Source organism: Dasypus novemcinctus, chromosome 13, assembly GCF_030445035.2.
Source record: "Dasypus novemcinctus isolate mDasNov1 chromosome 13, mDasNov1.1.hap2, whole genome shotgun sequence".
Classification (NCBI taxonomy): Eukaryota; Metazoa; Chordata; class Mammalia; order Cingulata; family Dasypodidae; genus Dasypus; species Dasypus novemcinctus.
The window spans coordinates 73,815,227-73,836,681 of record NC_080685.1 but is presented as its reverse complement, the minus strand read 5'-3'; the positions used below and the strand labels follow the sequence as shown (position 1 = coordinate 73,836,681).

Here is a 21,455-nt window from a genome sequence, read left to right as displayed (position 1 = left end):
GACAGTTTTTACAAATTCATATAGAAAAATTACATTAAGGTTTTACTTCATAAGATACAGGACAGTCCATATTATACTCATGATTTTTCCAAAAATGCGTTTTGTCTTTTTTATTAAACCATCCCTTTCCCAGGAAATAATTTGTTCTCCTTTTCTCAGCTATGTTGCAATGAAAAAGTAAAAGTAAGCAAATGTCTTATTTAAGTTTCTTGCTGCATTTGGAGCAGCTTTGAAAAGGAAAGTTTGCCTGACACATTTGAGTCCCCATTACATGCCAGATTTACAGAACTGTTCTATAGTCAATTAGACTGACAGCATTTGTCAGCGTTATCCAATTGAATTTAGGTTCCATCTACAGAATTGGTACTAAGAAGATTCTGTCTCTTCAGAAAAGGGCTAGAGAAAGAGAAAATAAACCTTTTCTTAAATATCTTCTTGCAAAATCATGAAGAATTGATGATACTAGTTCATTGCCTGTCACTAGCTATGGATATTTGACAGATTTCCTTGGTCTCCTTAAATTCTGAAACTGCAGAAATAGAAAATAAAGTATAGAGTATCAAGATTCAGTGAAAGAAGGTGACAATTGGTCTTAAAATGGGAAAACTGGAAATTAGTTCACTGATAAGCAGTACTTGCTGCAAGTAAAACCTAAATAAAGGGGAAATGTTATTTAAACATCCTGAAAAAAATATTCCAAAATTAGAAAAGGAGGAAAAAAAACTGACACATAAAATTTTGAGCAAATATGTTATTGAAGTAAAATTAGTGAGACTATAAAATATTATTTTTAAAAGGTAATTTTATGATGTGATGAATTATTGCATTTTTAGTATCCCCACACTGAAAAACATCATGGACACAAGCAATATATATTTGGAATCAAGACTCTGCACTTACTGGCTTAAAATGTCTGGCCAAGATATTTTGCCATACTAAGGCTCAGTTTTATGAATTAAACTCAGAAAACAATGCCTACCACATTGACGTGTAGATCACAGGAATTTTACATAAATGTGTTAAATATATGAAACTTATGGATGGGGTTAGAAAAAGGTAATATAAATAATAGGGCATTGTTTTGTTATAAAACTAAAACCATCTGGTTGACAAGAAAACATCTTAACCATTGCTGTGTACAAATGCTTAAGACAGTGCACCATTTTCGTCAGTTGGACTAGCCCTACTGAAATCACCACAGATTGTTAAAGTGTAACAAGTTCACTTTCTACTAACTGAATTTATTGTTGTATTGTTTCTGTTTTAACTTTTTTGACTCTGTCTTTAGAGACATTTCAATTTCCATGATGTATCCCTATATGGCCTCAATTGCAAAATTCTCTTTCCTATATTATTAGAGCAATGTTAATCTTTAGCACATTCTTTACTAGCACATAATTTCTTTCTCAAACTCCTTAAAGTACCCATTCCTTCTGATTGTTTTCTTTTTCCTTACAATCTTCTCTAACTTTACCTTCAAATAATTAATCATAATTATTTGTGATCTCAGCTGCCAAAGATAAATCTTCTTAAAACACTAGTGGGGTTATGTCACTCTCCAGCTCAAAAAAATGCTCAATGGGTTTCTCCATATTTGCAATAAAATCAAATGCCTTAAAATTGTTCTCAGGTCCTGATTTGTTTTAATCACAGTAACTCTTCTATATTATCTTCCTTTCCTCATATTCCTCTCACTCACCCTCAATATCACTGTTTTATGCCAAAAATGCACAAGGTTCACTCTGCCTCAGTATGAGGTTGCCAGATTTAGCAAATAAAAATGCAGGATATCCAGTAAAATTTGAACTTCAGATAAACAATGAACACTTCTTTAGCATAAGTATGCCCCAAGCAATATTTCTGGCATAATTTTACTAAAATACATTTATTATGGATATGAAAATCAAATTTTACTGGGCATCCTATATTTTATCGGGTAATTCTTGCCTCAGGACATTTGCACATGTTCTATTACCCAGCTGTCTTTAGATCCTCTCATGACTTGCTCCCTTAATTTTGCATGTATCTTCTTAAATGTCACCTTTTGCAAGAGGCCGTTTTTGATCACTCTACATAAAAGAGAATCCTAGTCAACTAATACCCTGACATGCTTTATTTTTAATTTATAGCCCTTATATTTTACACCCATATGTTCACTTTATTTTCTACCATGAATGAAGCTATGAGGGAATAATGATTTTTTTTTCAGTTTTATACCGGCACCTACAAAATGATCATTTGTTTTCCTTCAAGATTATACTCCTAGCCCATGTGTCCATAATCTCCAAAAGATTGGTAAATCATTTTATTGTGATTGAATGTACAATTGAGAATATAAATTGAATATCAGACATTTTGCAGATACAATGGTGAACAACATGGCATTTCAAGCAGATTATAGTCTAGTGAGGGAAAAAAAAACTTTGGTCATATAATATCAAAATAAATGCTCACAATATTAATTGAGATAATGCCACATGGGAACTTATAACATTTTAAAAGAGAGGATAAAACATATGATTGGTCTCAACAGAGAGTTTGAGAAAAGCTTATCTAAGGAAAAGAGTTTTAAGTTGAAATGTTTTGAGCAGTCCGAATGAAGAAAAGAGATAAGAGTGTTTTTGGATGAGGAAAAATCATATGCAATCCTTCACAGTCAAGGACTGAAAAAAGTTCTGAATGACTAGAATAGAGAAAAAGATGAAAAGTATATTTCAAGATGAAGGTAACATTTAGATGATATATTTGTAGGACAAGTTACAGAGATTTGCATTTACACTAAGAGCAATGAAGATCCTTTAATATATTTAATATTGGTGAATAGGCTTATATATCACATATGGATATTGAAAAAAAAATCACTTTGGTTGAAGTGTCAAGAGCTTATGGCAACTAAGGAAAAGATGGAAGAAGTTGCCTTGCCAATTTGCTTAAAGGGCAATACTTATTGCAGTGATGGAAGGCAAAACATCAAAAACAAAGCTTTTGCATTTTTAAATTTTTTGATACCCCAATTTATTTTTACCTTAGTTTTTCTAAATTAATATGTATTCTATATCCAACCTTTAAACTCATCACTATATTCCATTTTACTATTAATGGAACCTGGCAATATATTGGGCTTCATTTTTTAAGAAGTTTTGGATCACAGAGAGGTTCAACAATGGCAGGGGAGGAATACTGGTGTGGGATGTTATTGACAGGGGACACATGGTTGGCAGGGAGTCCTCCAGGGCATATAGCCAGGGTACATAAAAATGTCTGGATATTTTCATAGTGGTTACAATTAAGAACAATAACTGAAGGAATGCTGAGTTCCTAGCAAGGGGAGCTCTATCACATTCCCTAAAGGAACAGCAAAAATCCCCCAAATGCAATGGCAAAGACAGAAAAGAAGTAGGGTCCAACAATGGGCCCTTGATACTAATGACTATGCTTATAAGCCTGTGCACCTGAAATAAGAAAAAGGCCTAGAGCTGCAGGGTCCTAAGAGTTACCTCCTGAGAGCCTCCGTGTTGCTCAAATATGGCCAGTCTCAAAGCCAAACTCAGCATGTAAATGCATTGCCTTCCCCCCAGCATGGGACATGACTCCCAGGGATGAACCTCCCTGGTGCTGAGGGATTACTACCAAGCACCAGCTGATGATGTAACTAGAAAATTACCTTGAATAAAAGGGTCAACTCAGACCAGCAGAATATCTCAGTCTACATATAATACCAGGAGTTAAAAATACTTTTTGACCTGAATAAAGGGGGGAAATGGAAAGGACAAATGAGTTTATATGGCTATGAGTCTCCAAAAAGGGCCAGGAGGTTATCAGAGGGGTCGCCCTTATGCACACGTGAGCAGAGTCCTAGAGACAGATAAAGAAGATACAACCTCAGGTATTGGTTCTTCCGAGGGCTACAGAGACCTACAGGTTCTAAGATCATGGCAGATGGAGTTTAGTGCCATGTCAGTTGGCCCTACTTTGGAGTTTGTGTTTCTGTGTGATAGAGATGGACTCCGATATGATCTTTAGTCACAAGCCTCTCTTGTTACTTTTACAGGATCTGTAGTTTGCGCTGAAGTTTAGTGTATACCCAGGGGACCTGAATCTCTGGACTGACCATGTGATAGCCCGGCCCTGAGCCTCAACAGACTTGTTGGTTTATTGGACTTACCCCACTCAGCTAACATGGAGGTGAAGAAGGTCAACCACCACACCAGGGAGCCAAGAGTGCCTACAACTGAAAGCAAGAGAATTGCATCCAGCATCCTTGTGGAATCTAAGCCTCCTCTTGATATAGATGTGGAGTGGGCACAACCATTCCAGGGTCCACAGGATGGAGGAATAGAATATGGATTAGAGTGGATTTACTAATACTCTATTCATGAACTATTGTGATTAGTAATCGAAGAAAATGTGGTATTGGTATGGAGAAAGTGGCCATGTTGGCAGCTGGGGGTAGGGAGTGGGAGGAAGAGATGTGATGTGGGGGTGTTTTCAGGACTTGGAGTTGTCTGGGATGGAGCTGTGGGGACAGTTACCAGACATTGTATGTACTCCCATGGCCCACTGGGTAGACTGTGGGAGAGTGTGGGCTATGGTGTGGACCATTGACCATGAGGTGCAGCGGTGCTCAGAGATGTATTCACCAAGTGCAGTGAATGTCTCATGATGATGGAGGAGGTTGTTTTTATGTGTGGAGGAGTGGGGTGAGGGGGGTGGGTGGTATATGGGGATCTCATATTTTTTTAATGTAACATTAAAAAAATAAAGACAAAAAAAAAAAAGAGCATATGGCAGGAAGAATGCAAGTGAAACATTTAGATGGATATTATAAAAGTCCCAATGAGAGGTGTTGTTAATTCAAGCTATGTGACAGAGATGGTAAGAGGTAGCTTGGATTTCAGAAATATGAAGGAAGAAAAATGGAGAGAACTTAGTAGTAAACTAAATATTGTGGCCAGAGATAGTGGCATATCATGGTTCGTTGCTAGTTTTGGGGCTTTCACAAATGTATTAATTCAAGCCACTTACTGAGAAAAGTAAAATTGGAAATGTACCAGTTAAGGAGATGAGGAAGGGGAATCATGAGTTTTGTTTTAGGTATGCTGAATTTGAAATTCCTTTGAGATACATAAAATTGTAATTAGGCTATTAGGTAAATGAGAAACATTAAGTAGAAAAATAGGAGCTAGAGATAGAAAATAATGGCAAATTTGTAAATGAGTGATAATTGAATTTTTGTTAATGGATACAATTGCTTACAGGTAGACTATAATGTAGGAAGAGATGGCCTAACATCCAATTTTGAGTAATTCCAACATGCAGTGGCTGGGTAGAAGCAGATAAGCCAGCAAAGATGACAGGTAAGAAAAAAATTAAATGACCAGCAATGTACCACACTACTGCTAGGTGTTAATAGGGAGATATACGAGAACTCTATTTTCTGCATGATTTTTCTGTAAACGTACAGCTTCTCTTAAAAAATAAAAAATTTAAAGCGAATGCTGGCGGGGAGCGGCCGGGGTCAGGGGGCTCCCATGCAGCAGCTGCCCTCAGGGCACCCCTGCCACCGCCCTCGCCGCGGAGCCGCCCAGAACCGAGCCCACGAGCTAACTCCAGCCAGCTGCCCAGAGCCACCCGCGGGGCGCCAGGGAGGCGGAGGCGCAGGGAGGAGCCCGACAGGCGCACTTGGCCCCGGCGGCCGTGGTGGACAGCGCCTCCGCAGGGGGCGCGGCGTTGGCTGCCCTGGGCCCCGGGACACAGCAGTGGCGACTCCGGGTCCCGCGTCTACTTCCACAGCCCCCCTTGGGTCGCGGGCGAGGGCCCGGGCAGTGAGGACGACGACTTCCCAGTGAGGCGCCAAGGAAAGGTCACGGTCAAGTAGGACCGCAAGGAGCTACGGAAACGCCTCAACCTGGAGGAGTAGATCCTGGAGCACCTCACACGCCTCTACAACTGCCAGGAAGAAGAGAACCTAGAGCTGGAGATTGATGTGCACGAGCTTCTGGACAGGGAGTGACTGATACCCGGGCTGCCAGGGTCAAGGAGCTGCTGGTTGACTGTTACCAACACACTGAGGCCTTCTTCTCCGGCCTGCTGGTCAAGATCCGGGCCATGCAGCTGAGCATACCCCGCAACAAATAAGGGTCCCTGACCCCCGCGACCTGCGCCTCGCACAGGACAATCGCTGCCCCCCGCCCTTGTAACAAAAGCAAATGTTTTGCCTTGGTTTTGCGGTTAGTAGGCATCCACATTTAAGCATCAGCAAGGTAATGATTTCCACTGAAGATTGTAGCTTCTGGGGCTGATTGCCTGTGATTTCTGTCTTTGGCTTTTCCATTACAAGGCAATATCTTCTCCTCTGGTGATCCTTGATCTTTGGCTTTTCCATCACAATGCAATGCACATGAAGATATTATCTCTCTTCTCTTCTAGTTCGCTGACTTCTGGCTTTTAGTTTTTTCCCATGACTCCCCTCGCTATCTGACTTTCCCTCTGCTTATAAATGACTCTGACAACCTGTATTACAGCCCAATCTGTTTCAGCTGGGCCACAACTCAACTGAAATTCCATCTTTAAGAGATTTTATTTAGAATGGGTCCACACACATCAGAATGCAGACCAAGACCAAGAACGTGTTCAAACTGGAGTATACATTTCAATGTACATTATAATTCAAGGACTATATCTGATCTCCATATGTAGATAGAAATATTTCATTGTGAATTCACTTCATTTACAAAATCCTAGAAGTTAAAATAAAACTATATGTTGAGCATATTCTGTGATGGAGAAAGAAATAAAAAACCTTGATATCTTGTTTTGTTGGTTTTGTTTTTTACTAACCATGCATCATGAAATGTTGATGAAAAAAATATACTAAAATAGAAAAGTTTTTTCTTTAGAAAACATATATGTTTAATACATAAAAGTACTTATTAAAGTAAATGTGTGGGGATAGAAGCATCTCAGTATGGCAGTTATGATTTAATCATAAATGCATCATTTCTATTGTAGAGCCTCCCTTAAGGAAGTATTTAGGATTTCTTCTTATTTCTAATAGCTCATTTCCAGAATTACTTTTAATTTATTGGAACCAATGCTATAACATTTATTATCTTTAACATTCAATAATTCAGACAGAAAATAAATTATTCCTCTTTTTAAGGTATTTTTTTCCTTATCAAATGATAAGATTATCAGTATTTTTATTGTTATTGCATTGCTGTTCTTTTGAGAAATTTGCTTCAGTATGAACATTCATTCTGAATACTATAATGTATATGAAACATTAGATTCAAAATAGTATTTGTAGGTGTCAAGTTATATATAATTTGAAGTAATATTTAATCAAGCCATAAGTAGTGATCATATAAAAGTAGCCATCAATATCAGAGTATCTTCTTTGTTTCAAGAAAATATTACTTTCCCTTTACACTTCATATAGCCATGCACAGATATGTCACGTATGTATTTATTAACTCACAAAATGTTTAAAAATGGCATACAGCAGGTTTTCAGTGATTACAGTGGTTGAGTTCTCTGGAGGCAGAATCACAGGTTCAAATACAGGCTGAGGGCTGGCTGTATGGACAAATTACCTATGTCCTCTATGTGTCTCAGTTTCCTTAACTTAAAGTAGAAATAATAGTAATATCAAATTTATAATGCCTTTATGAAGGTAAAAATAAGTTAATAATTAAAGGTTTAGAAGAGGGGTTGGCACATAGTAAGAACTCAATAAATTTTACCTATTATTTTATAGCATGTATAAGAAACTGGGAATACAATTACGAAAGACACAAATAGTAAAAGGGAATTCTGTACTGATGTTGATGGAAATAGCTTCAGGGCTTGAGGCTGCTTGATCCTGTAGAATAGGGAATTACCTATTAGTTGATTACCTCCTTCAAACTGTTTTTATTTTTTCCCAGAGAATAATTTCTAATATCCCACCACTGGAACACAGAGCATTAGGAGAAATCTGTAGGATTACTGGGGATAAAGGCCAGAGTCTGCAGAAGAGGAAACCACAAAATGAGTACAAAAATCAGCATGAAAATTCTTCTCAAGTCAGTGTCCTACTCTTAAGTTGCCCAAACAAATAATGTAAATTTCAAGAACCCCAAAAGAAAACAAGGACTCTATTGCTATAGCAGAGATTTCACCAGCTGTATGAAGCTTCGTTTCAAGGACATCAAAGATGGAAGTGTCCTCATTAATTCTTTTCCATTCCTGGGGAGAAGGGAAATGTGCAATCCTTTGGGGGTAGCCTAGGTATGAGAGATACACCCTAGGAGTAAGGTAAAACTGAAGCAAAACAGTAACAAAGCCAAAACACAATGCTTGACAAGGTATTCTATGCACGTGTCATAAAAAAGATATGATTTATAAAATGATTTACATATTTGACACTTATCCAACAACCACTGAACATTTTTATTTTCAAGTGCATTATGGAACTTTTTGAAAATAAATCATAAGATGATCCATAAGCAAGTCTCAGTATATTTCAAAAGATAGAAATAGTAAATAGGAAATTAAAATTAGAAAATTTAAGAATAAACTTGGGAAATTAAGCAAAGTACTTCTATGTAAACCATGGATGAATGAAATGAAAATGAAATGTATTAAATTTTGTGATGCAGCTAAACCAGAGTTTAGAATAAAATTATAAATTTTAAAGCATATATTGGAAAAGAAGGTAAGTTGAAAATCAATATTCTAACCTAACTCAAGAAGCTAGAAAATAATGAGAAATCAAACTCCTTCCAATGAGTAAAATTTTTAGAATGGTTTGAAATGACAGAAATGAAAAATATGGGGGAAATTATTGGACATTTAATCCAGTACATTAATCATCTGACTCATACAGGAATTTTAAAACTAGTTTCACAGATTAACATACAATAAATGAACAGTTTACATACAAAATTGTATCACCGATAATTAAAAAGTCCTAATTATGAGCAGCACAGAATCATTTCACAAAAACACAATGGTATAAGCAACTGACTGGCATCAGACTCTTATAATTAATATTTGAAAATATATTCACAAAACTGTGATATAGTAATATTAAATAAGGGGAAATATTTTGAATCTAAAATATCTTTTGCAGCAATATAATCAAGTTTGAGAATGGACTAAATATGTATTAGACAAAAATTCAAAAGTTGTATGCCAATTTCTAAGGAAAACACTAGGGTCTACAGACTGTAATAAGTATAGGAATTCAGAAGAATCTAAGAAAAGTGTCTTTAAGTAAAACAGTTTCTACAATGTGATAGCCAGATCCTGAGCCTCAACAGACTCCAGCACCTACAATCTGATTTATTGGACTTACCACACTCAGCTAAGATGGAGGTGAAGAAGGACAACCACCACACCATGGAGCCTAGAGTGATTACAACTGAAAATGGGAGGATTGCATCCAGCATCCAGTGGAATCTGAGCCTCCTCTTGACATAAAGGTGCAATGGACACAACCAATCCAGTGTCCACATAGAAGAGGTGGCATTGGATTGGGAAAAGTGGACATAATGGACAAAGGGTATGGGGAAAGGCAGGAAGAGATGAGAGGTGGAGGCGTCTTAGGGACATGGAGCTGCCCTGGATGGTGCTTCAGAGGTAATCACCGGACATTGTAAATCCTCACAGGGCCTACATGATGGAATAGAGGAGAGTATGGGCCATGATGTGAACCAATGTATATGAGGTGCAGAGGTGCCCAAAGATGTACTTACCAAATCCAATGGATGTGTCATGATGATGGGAACGAGTGTTGTTGGGGGGGGGGGGGGGGAGAGGGGGGGTGGGGGGGTGGGGTTGAATGGGACCTCACATATATATTTTTAATGTAATATTATTACAAAGTCAATAAAAAATAAAAAAATTAAAAAAAAAAAAAAAAAAAGGAAAACAGTTTCTTAAACCTCCTTAAAAACAGTGATTTTAAGAATCTGGAAAACACTAATATAGTGGAAACATATACTTCTTAGTTACAAACTAAAGAAGGATGACAATTAAAATCTTGGGTAAGGGTTTCCATTAACAATATTATGGTTGGTTAGGTATCTATTCTTTCTAAATGAAAATCTAAAATCACAAAATGAACTTCCCAAAATGTTCTTTTTTTTTAATGTGGGTTTTCATACAATTATTCTTTTTTTTTTCTTTTTTTAAAAAAGATACATAGATCATAAAACATGTTACATTAAAAAATATAAGAGGTTCCGATATCCACCCCCCCCATTCCTCCCACATCAACAACCTCTTTCATCATTGTGGCACATTCATTGCATTTGCTACACCGCATGGATTATAGTTTACATCATAGTTTATACTCTCCCAGAGTCCATTCAGTGGTTATGGCATAATATATAATGCCCTGCATCTGTCCCTGCAATATCATTCAAGACAACTCTAAGTCCTGAAAATGCCCCACATCACATCTCTGCTTCCCTCTGCCTGCCCTCAGCAACCCCATAGCCACTTTCTCTACATCAGTGATATACCAAATTGTTCTCTTAAAAATATCAATGTTCATGAAAGATAAAAGGGGACTACTAAGATAAATCTCAGTAAAGCAGGAAACTCAGAAAAATACTTTATTTTGATGGAATTTTCTAAGGCTTATAAAAATTGACTTCAGTTTTCATGGCTTTGTGGAGAATAGGGGACATAAGACAAAGTCCATTGCCCTATAAAGTGATTGACCCAAAAGGAAACACCCTTGGTTTATAATGAAACAAATACATTTTATCTGACCCCAACCACAAGAGGACTGATATAAAAGTCAATGTGGCAATGAGGAAATTAGAAGAGTAAAGTATCTGAGAATTTATAGCAAAAGCTCATCTACATCTGCATATGCAGACCAAATTCATGTACTCTAGGTGTTAAAAAATACAAATTTTGAGCTTAGTATAAAAAAACAGGCAAAAAAAACCTCTCTGGTGTTTAGCAGAGGAAAAGGAAATCATTTGTAATGAAAATCATCTCAACACTAGAACTAAAAGATTCTACAAAATAATTTTCCAAGAGAGCAAAAATAACTGAAAGTTCAAAATAAATACAAGGAAAGTAGGCATTATTCAAAGTCATTCACTGGGTGTAAAAGCAAAAGCTTTGAATAATTATTTACAGAGTAATCAGAACCCCCCCCCAAATATAGTTATTATACTTAGAAACACACACACATATACTCCCAAACAAAAACCTGTTTAAATTATTTTAGGGAACAATTCAATACAACAACACATACAAATTATAAGTGTGACAAATTCTAAATGTGTATGCAACCAAAAACAGATCTTCAAAATATGGGACTCAAAATCTGATAGAACAGAAATGACGTTCAAGAAATGGAGTTCAAGACCTCAGCACGCCTCTCTGTTATTGATAGAAAATGCAAACAGAAAATCAGTAAAAATATAGTTAACATATTCAAATTTAGCAACCAACTTCAGGTATTTAATATAAATAGAAAAAATGTCAATAACAAAGAACACACAAAAAAATAGTCACCAAAAGAGACCATATTCTGGCCCATAAAACAAACTAGAGCTTAAAAATACACAAAATGTTCTGGGACCCTAAAAGTCTTAAACTAGAAGTCATTATCGGAAAGATAGATCTGCAAATCACCCAAATATTTTAAAATTAAAATCACACATCTAAATAACTTAAGGATCAATGAAGTAGGTCCAAAGTAAATTAGAAAATATTTTGAATGGAATGACAATTAAAAGACAATATACCTAAATTTCTGAAATGTAGAATATGGCAGTTTGAGATTACTTTTGTGCATCCCCAAAAGAGAGGAGGCTTAAGTTTGTAAACTGGCCTGTCCCTCTGGATTGGATACCCTTTGAATGTATTAAATTATTTTACATTTACTTAATGAAATCAATTTAGGGCATTTGATTCATCCACATCAGTAGAGCATGGCCCAGGGTTGAGTCCCGCCCCCTTGGTGGGCTGATGTAAATGGGCACTCACTCAAGGAAACACATGGAAGAGTGGAAGAGGAAAGAACTTGGTCATTTTGGTCCTGCCATGTGACAGAAAGGAAAGAGCTGAGACAATTAAAACCTCTAGGAAGAAAGATGGGTCATTCACATGATAGTTTGCAGCTGAAGAGAACAGAGCACGTAAGCAGCTGAGAAGGCCCAAAAAGAAATCAGCCCTATGCCTTCCTACAGTTGAGACCAGAAGAAACTGGGCCCATGGAGCCTTAGGAGGAACAAGGAAGGAGCACCAGGCTGAGAGCGCCCGCATCTTGCTTCAACACATGGCAACAGACTTTGGTGAGAAAGAAACCTTGAGCTGGACTCTTTAAGGCCTTATAACTATAGACCTTAAATAAATACCCTTTATAAAAGGGTATTTTTACCCTAAATAAATACCCTTTATAAAAGCAAACAGATTTCTGGTACTTTGCATCAGCACTCCTTTGACTGCTTAGCAAAAAGATTAACAGTATTTAGAGGGAAATTTACCCATATTAAATGCTTATGTAAGAAGAAATATCTCAAACCAGTGCTTCTCAGCTTCCACTTTATGAAATTAGAAGGGAAAAAAGAGTAAACCAAAGCAAATGACACTAATAGCAATAAAATAATGTACACAAGAGATAAAAATCTTGAAATTAAGAACAGAAAATAATGGAGATGATAACTCCAAAAGTTGATTATTTGGAAGATCAATGTTGTAGTAAGAATTCTAAAGATTCCTCTTTTCCTCAAATTCCCATTCCCTGGTTATTCAACCAGATACTAATTTATATTGTTGTGATGTGACTTTACAGAAATAATCAAGGTTACTAGTCAGCTGACCATCAAATAGGGAGAGTATACTGGATTATCCAGATTGTCCCAATCTAAGCACCTAAGTCTTTAAAAACAAAAGAGGAAATCAAAAGATTTACTCAGGTTGTAATGGGCCTACCGAATATGCCCATTGTAATGCTAATAGTCAAGCCCAACCAACTAATTTCATATTCCAGAGAAACCACACAGGAGCCCAGTGATGGTCATGCCTTTATTACTTACTCACACACAGAACCTGGTGGTGGCAGATGAGATTCACAGCCTACTTACAGGACTCGGTGGGAGCAGACCAGGTGAAGTGTCAGGCCATACTCCACATCCTGCTCTGTACCACCTAATAGACACAGTCAGTTTTTATAAGGTTACAAACAGTGGAACTAGTTAACAATTACCAGACCTCCTAGTTGTGATAGCAGGTGTTCCTTTGATGCTTACATGCAAAGCCCTGTTTATGAGGGTCAGGTGGTGGTCAGCCAACCCTTCCTCATTCCAGGGCCTCATGGAAAGTTCATTCCATCAGCATTTACCCTACACAGGTGCAGCAGAAGAACAAATCAGAGAGACTCCTAGCATGAGTGAGACACACTGTTGGTGGCTCAGAAATAGAGGGTCAATGTGCAAGGACCAGAGAGAGGCCTTTAGGAGCTAAAGGCAGCCCTCAGGTGGTAGCCAGCAGCAAGGAAATGGGGCCATCAGTCTCCAAACAGCAAGGAACTGGACTCTGCCAACAAACTGATACTGGGATTTTAGCATTGTGAAATCCAGAGCAAAGAAACCAACTGAGAAGTGTGAGGTAATAAAAATGTGCTTTTTAAAAAAGTCAGTAATAGAAAACTAGTAAAATCAATAGTAGAAATGACAAAGAAAAAAGAAAAAAACACACAATTACAATAAGAGACATTAAAAACTGAGGTATCACCATAAAGCCTACAGAAATTATTAGGATAATATAGGAAGCCACAAACAACTCTTGGCCCATATATTCAACAACTTTGATGAAATGGACAGATTCTTTGAAAGATAGTTACTGGGATCAGTCAAGAAGAAACAGATAAACTAGAAAGTATTATGCCTATCTAAAAAAAATTAACTTCCAGTAAAAACCAACAAAGAAAACTCTGTCCCAATAGCTTCACTGGTGAATTGTTTAATCATTTAGGAAATAAATAATACAAGATGTACTGAATTACTTTCAGAATATAGAAATGAAGGGAATGTTTCTTAATCATTTTATGTGGCCAGCATTATCCTGAAACTGTAAACAAAGACTTTATAAGAATTGAAAACTGCATGTAAATATCCCTCACAAACATAGACAAAGAATAAAAATATGATAAAATGTACTCTCTATATAATATATAATGTATTATACATTATGTATTAAAAGTAAAGTATATCATGACATGACAGATTATTTTGGAAATTAATGATGACTGAGCAATAAAAAAGAATAAATAAGTTGCATCCTATCAACAGACTGACGAAGCAAAATCCATGTGACCATAACAAGAGATACAGAAAAAAATTGACAAAATTCCACATGCACTTGTGATAAAAATTTACAGCAACATGGGAATATAATCGAATTTCCACAACCTAATAAAGGGACTAGAAAGAACACCCATATATGTATAGCTAACAAAACTCTTAATGTGAAAAACTGGATGCTTTCCTCTAAGATGACAAAGAGAGCAAGAATATTGGCTCTTGTCATCATAATGCAGATGCCAGTCAGGGTAATAAGTCACAAAAAATATATGAAATTCAAACAGTATAGAATGAAATAAAGAAATGTTTCTACATAGAGAATGTCTATATAATAATAAAAAAAAAAGGAAAGAATCTCCAAAATCTGCTAGATCAGATGATGAATTATTAAGGTTGCAGGATTCATAGTCAATATACAAAATCAATAATATTTCTATTCCTGTTTCAAATGACAAAAATATGAAATGTTTAGGTATGAAACTAAAACAATGTTTTCAGTATATGTATATTGAAAACTACAAAGCACTGATGAAAATGATCAAAGAAAACCTAAATAAATGGATGATTGTATCTTCATGTATCAGAAGACAAAATGTTTGTGAGATCTCAATAGTTACTTAATTAATATGTATATGCAACTTATTTCTAATCGTATTCTCAATAAGGATTTTACAGAACTTGACAAGTTAACTCTTAAATATGTGGAAATACAAAGAACAAGGATAGCCAAAACAATTTTTATAAAGAATGACAGCATAAGAACCCTCATACTACCTAATTTTAAGACTTAATATAAAGCTGCACTAATCAAGACAGTGTTGTATTGCAGAAAGTATAGACATGTGGATCAATGGTACAGAATTAAGAGTTCAGAAATAACCATACCATATATTCATTTCAAACAAAGTAAAAAAGGCAATTTAAAAGAAATTTAATAGCATTTTAAACAAATGGTGCCAGAAAATTTGAATAGTCCCATGATAATAATAATAATAATAATCAATCCATACCTTGCATTATAGTAAAAACAACAACAACAACAACTCAAAATAGATCATGGACCTAAATGTTAAATGTAAAAATATAAAACTTCCAGAAGAATGTATAGAAGAAAATCTTTGGATTTTGGATTAAGAAAATATTCCTATAGGTATGCTCCCAAAACATAATCAATAGAAGATCTGGGAAAACACTGTTAACTAAATGAAAAGATAAGCCACAGAAAGAGAGAAAATACTCACAAGTTACATATATGACAAAGAGTTTGTACTAAGAATATATAAAGAACTTTCAAGTCCTACAATATGGAAACACACAGTAAAGAAAGTAAAGGATTTTAACATTAATGTGTGCTCAATATCATTAGTAACTAGAGAAATATAAGTAAAACCTGAAATATCACTACCTACCCATTATAATGGTTAATGAATAAAACAAGAAAACAAGCAAAAAATAACTGTGACAAAACATAACAAGTAAAAAAATACCATATGTTTCCAGTGATTCAAGGTGACTAAAACCCTCATACATTGATTGTGGGTCTACAAAATGGGACAGATACTCTGGGAAAAAAAAGAGTTGGAAGTTTCTTAAAATGTTAAACATACATTTACTAAAATATCCAGCAGTCACGCTCCTAGGTTGTAGCAGTTTGATATTTATGAATTCCAAAAAGAGATATTGATTATGTTTGTAAACTGATCTGTTCCTCTGGGCATGATACCTTTTGATTGATTTAAATCCAAAGGCTTTGTATTTACTTGATTAAATCAAGATTAGGGCTTTGATTCAACCACTTCATTAAGGTGCACAGGGTTGACTCCCCACCCTCTTTGTGGGGTATATAAACACTCACAGTGTATATAAACACTCACAGTTCTGGGTATATAACACAGTGTATATAAACACTCACAGTTTTGGGTATATAAACACAGAAGTAGAAACCCAGCGGAAGAGACAGGTTCATAGACATAGACATGGCAGAAGGCCCAGGAAAAGAAAGGAGCCATTCATTTGCAGTTTACAACAGACCTTGTGAAGAGAACAGAGCAGCTGAGCCTGGAAAAAAACCAGCCCTGGGAAGAGAGACAAGCTCTATGCCAGCCTACAGTTAGATCAAAGAAAGTTGGACCCATGGACCCTTAAGAGAGAAGAGGCTGAACTCTCACAGATAACACCTGCCATCTTGCTTCAACACATGGCAACAGAGTTTGGTAAGGATGTAACTTGAGTTGGACTATTTTATTTTTTAACTTGCATTATTTTTATTTTTATTTTTATTTCCAAATTCTACTCAATTTATTCATTTTTTAAAAGATATTACATTAAAAAAATATGAGGTCCCCATTCACCCCCACCGCCCCCACCCCACCACTCCCCCCACAGTAACACTCTCCCCCATCATCATGACATATCCATTGTGTCTGGTGAGTACATCTCTGGTCATCGCTGTACCCCATGTCCCATGTTCCACACCATAGCCCACACTCTCTCACGTTCCATCCAGTGGGTCATGGGAGGACATACAACTTCCAGCAATTGTCCCTGGAGCACCACCCAGGACAACTCCAAGTCCCGAGAAAGCCTCCACATCTCATCTTTTCCTCCCATTCCCCGCACCCAGCAGCCACCATGGCCACTTTTGCCACACCAATGCCACATTTTCTTGATTATTAACCACAATAGTTCATGAATAGAATATCATTAAGTCCACTCTGATCCTTACTGTATTCCTCCTTCCTGTGGACCTTGGCTTGGTTGTGTCCATTCCACATCTATGTCAAGAGGGGGTTTAGATTCCACATGCATATTGGATGCAATCCTCCTGCTTTCAGTTGTAGGCACTCTAGGCTCCATGGTGTGGTGGTGGACATTCTTCAACCCCATTTTAGTTGAGTGGGGTAAGTCCAATAAATCAGAGTGTAGGAGCTAAAGTCTGTTGAGGCTCAGGGCCTGGCTATCATATTGTCAGTCCAGAGATTCAAATCCCCTAGATATATCTTAAGCCCCAGCACCAACTACAATTCCAGTAAAGTAGCATGAAAGGTTTGTGAAAGGAGATCCCATCTGAGTCCAGCTCCATCACGCAGAAACACCAGCTCCAAAGAAGGGCCACCTGGCATGGCAGTGAACCCCATCTGCCATGACCATAGAGCCTGTGGGTCTCTTTAGCCCTCAAAAGGACCAATATCTGGGGTTGTATCTACTTTATCTGTTTCTGAGACTCAGCTAAGGTGTGCATAAGGGCAATCCTTCTGACAACCTCCAGACTCTTTTTTAGAGACTCATAGCCATATGAACTTATTTGTCTTTTCCATTTCCCCCTTACTTTAGGTCAAACAGCATTTTTAACTCCTGTTATTTTATGTAGACAGGGATATTCTGCTGGTCCGCATTGAACCTTTAATTTAAGGTCATTTTCTAGTTACGTCATCAGCTGGTACTTGGTAGTGATCCCTCGGTGCCAGGGAGGCTCATCCCTGGGTGTCATGTCCCATGCTGGGGGCAAGGCATTGCATTTACATGCTGAGTTTGGCTTCGAGACTGGCCACATTTGAGTAACATGGAGGCTGTCAGGAGGGAACTCTTACGCACAGTGCTGCTCTAGGCCTTGTTCTTATTTCAAGTGTATAGGCTCACAAGCATACTCATTAGTATCAGGGGCTCACTATTGGACCCTCATTCCTTCCTCATCCAACTGCCACTGCTCCCCTAGGGACCACGACAGAACCTCCCTCAGCCAGGAACCCAGTACCCCCCCAGCTGTTTTTTTAATTGTTTCCACTATGAGTATATCCAAACATTTCCATGCACCCTGGACACACGCCCTGTATAATTCCCTGTCAACCATATATCACCTGTCAACATCCCATACCAGTATTCCTCCACTGCCATTGTGGAACCACTCTGTGATCCAAAACTTCCTGAAAAGTGAAGCCCAATATAATGTCAGGTTCCCTTAATAGTAAAATGGAATATAGCAATGAGTTTAAAGGTTAGATATAGAATACATTTTGATTTGGAAAAATTCTACATCCTATCTTTACCTTTCCTTTTTTCCTAATTATTGAGCTTCTCTTCACAAGAGCCTTAGATCACAGTAATTCATATATACAATATACAGTACTCCCACATATCCATTATAAAACCTTTTCCCTTCCACAGCGATAATCTTTTAACTTATTCATATCATATTTACTGAAATTGATGTACAGATACTGAGACAATAGCTTTCAAACAAGGTGACATTTGTGTTTACATTGTGGTTTATACTTTAGGCTATACAGTTTTCTAAATTTTTTAGTTGTCCTATGTTTTACATTTTGGTTTACATTATTAGTGTGTCGTTCCCTATATGTTTTTGGTGTAATATTACATGTTTTATATACGTCCTTGTGTACTCTTGTGAAACACTTCTTTTGCCCTCACATTTACTTTGGTTCCATCTATTCAATATCTATTTCCCCTTCCCCTTGGGGCCCACAGTGACAGTCAATCTTCATTTCCTGAGGAGCCACGTTCAGAGATACTTGCAACAGTGCTGAGGGCCTGACCTGCTCAACTGCCCTAATGCCCTGGGAAGCAGCATTTCTCTTGAGAGATACAGTTCCCTCTATTTGGTGGCATTAGTCCTCCCCAGGATGTGGGTCTACCTTCACTCTCATTATATGGGTCTCTACCCAATGGTATAACCCACTCTGGCAAAATGAGCATTCAGATGTTCCCTAGGAGTCTGTCCTGCATCAGATTATCCCATTTGAGTATCTTAAACAGGTAACTTCCCTAATTATTTTTCGATACGGTTTTCTCAGCATTTTACTTTCAACCAACACCTGACAATCTCCTATGTTCGTATGTTGCCCCTCCCTCCCCCCAATTTTTTGGGCAATATTACCCATCCGCCCATCCCTAGCCCCCCTCAAACCCACAAAGCCCCACCCAAAGGTAACCCTGTGCCCCCATTTTATCCCTTCTTGTACACATACTTACCGCCAGCTTATCATAGATTTCACTCATGTAGATGTCAGCTTACATCCTTCCTCTACCCCCTGATTTCCTGTAAGCCTATCTTCCAGTCTCTAGCTCCCTGAGGCAGCTTGCTTATTTCATATCATTGAGGTCATGTAGTATTTGTCCTTCAATGCCTGGGTTGCTTCACTCAACATAAGGTTCTCAAGATTCATCCATGTTATCATGTGTGTTTGTAGTGTATTTGTTCTTAAGGCCGAGTAGTATTCCATTGTATGTATATACCACATTTTATTGATCCACTCATCTGTTGATGGGCATTTGGGTTGATTCCAACTTTTGGCAATAGTGAACAATGCTGCTATGAACATTGGTGTACATATATTGGTTTGTGTCCTTGTTTTCAGTTCTGCTGGGTATATACCCAGCAGTGGTATTGCTGGGTCATAAGGCAAATCTACGGTTAGTTTTTTGAGAAACCGCCAAACTGCCCTCCAGAATGGTTGGATCCTTCTGCATTCCCACCAGCAGTGGATGACTGTTCCCATTTCTTCACATCTTCTCCAGCATTTGTATTCTTCTGTTTTTTTCATAACTGCCAATCTTATGGGAGTAAGATGGTATCTCATTGTAGTTTTGATTTGCATTTCCCTGATAGCTAGAGATTTGGAGCATTTTTTCATGTGCTTTTTAGCCATTTGTATTTCTTCTTTGGAGAAGTGTCTGTTTAAATCTTTTTCCCATTTTTTAAATGGGTTGTTTATCTTTTTATTTTCAAGATATAGGAGTTCTTTATATATGCAAGTTATAAGTCTCTTATCGGATATATGGTTGCCAAATATTTTCTCCCATTGTGTAGGTTCCCTTTTTACTTTCTTGACAAACTCCTTTGAGGTGCAGAAGGCTTTAATTTTGAGGAAGTCCCATTTATCTATTTGTTCTTTTGCTGCTCGTGCTTTTGGTGTGATGTTCATGAAGCCATTTCCTATTACAAGGTCTTGTAGATGTTTCCCTACACTGCTTTCCAAGGTCTTTACGGTCTTGGCTCTTATATTTAGGTCTTTGATCCATATTGAGTTGATCTTTGTATAAGGTGTGAGATGGTAATCCTCTTTCATTCTTCTACATATGGATATCCAGTTCTCCAGGCACCATTTGTTGAATAGGCCATTCTCTTCCAGTTGAGAGGGTTTGGTGGCTTTATTGAATATTATATGGCTATATGTATGAGGTTCTATATCAGAACTTTCAATTCGATTCCATTGGTCTGTGTGTCTCTCCTTATGCCAATACCATGCTGTTTTCACTACTGTAGCATTGTAGTATGTTTTGAAGTCACATAGTGTGATTCCTCCAATTTCATTTTTCTTTTTTGATATGTCTTTGGCTATTAGGGGCCTCTTTCCTTTCCAAATAAGTTTCATAGTTAGTTTCTCTAGTTCCTTAAAGAAGGCTGTGTTGATTTTTATTGGGACTGCTTTGAATGTGTAGCTCAGTTTTGGTAGGATAGACGTCTTAATAATATTTAGTCTTCCTATCCATGAACGGAATATTCTTCCATTTATTTAGGTCTTCTTTGATTTCCTTGAACAGTCTTGTATAGTTCTCAGTGTATAAGTTTTTTACATCTTTAGTTAAATTTATTCCTAAATACTTGATTTTTTAATTTACTATTGTGAATGGTATTTGTTTCTTGATCTTGCTCATTATTGGTGTACAGAAATGCTACTGATTTTTGCGCATTGATCTTATAACCTGTGACTTTACTAAAGTCATTTATGAGTTCTAGAAGCTTTGTTGTAGACCTCTCAGGGTTTTCTATGTATAGGATCATGTGATCTGCAAATAATGAAATTTTGACTACTTCCTTTCCAATTTGAATGCCTTTTATATCTGGTTCTTGCCTCAGTGCTCGAGCAAGTACTTCTAAGACAATGTTAAATAGAAGGGGAGACAGGGGGCATCCTTGTCTTGTTCCTGACTTTAGAGGGAAGGATTTTAGGATTTCTCCATTGTAAACAATGTTGACTGTAGGTTTTTCATATATACTCTTTATCATCTTCAAAAAATTTCCTTGTATTCCGATCTTTTGGAGTGTTTTTATCAAGAAATGGTGCTGAATTTTGTCAAATGCTTTTTCTGCATCTATAGATATAATCGTGCAATTTTTTC

The 21,455-nt window shown here is 37.1% G+C and overlaps 1 pseudogene; it reads left to right on the top strand.

Moving 5' to 3' along the window:
- Positions 1-5,531: 5,531 nt before the first annotated feature.
- On the top strand, positions 5,532-6,138 carry LOC101437725 (protein phosphatase 1 regulatory subunit 14B pseudogene; annotated as a pseudogene).
- The last annotated feature ends 15,317 nt before the right edge of the window (positions 6,139-21,455 follow it).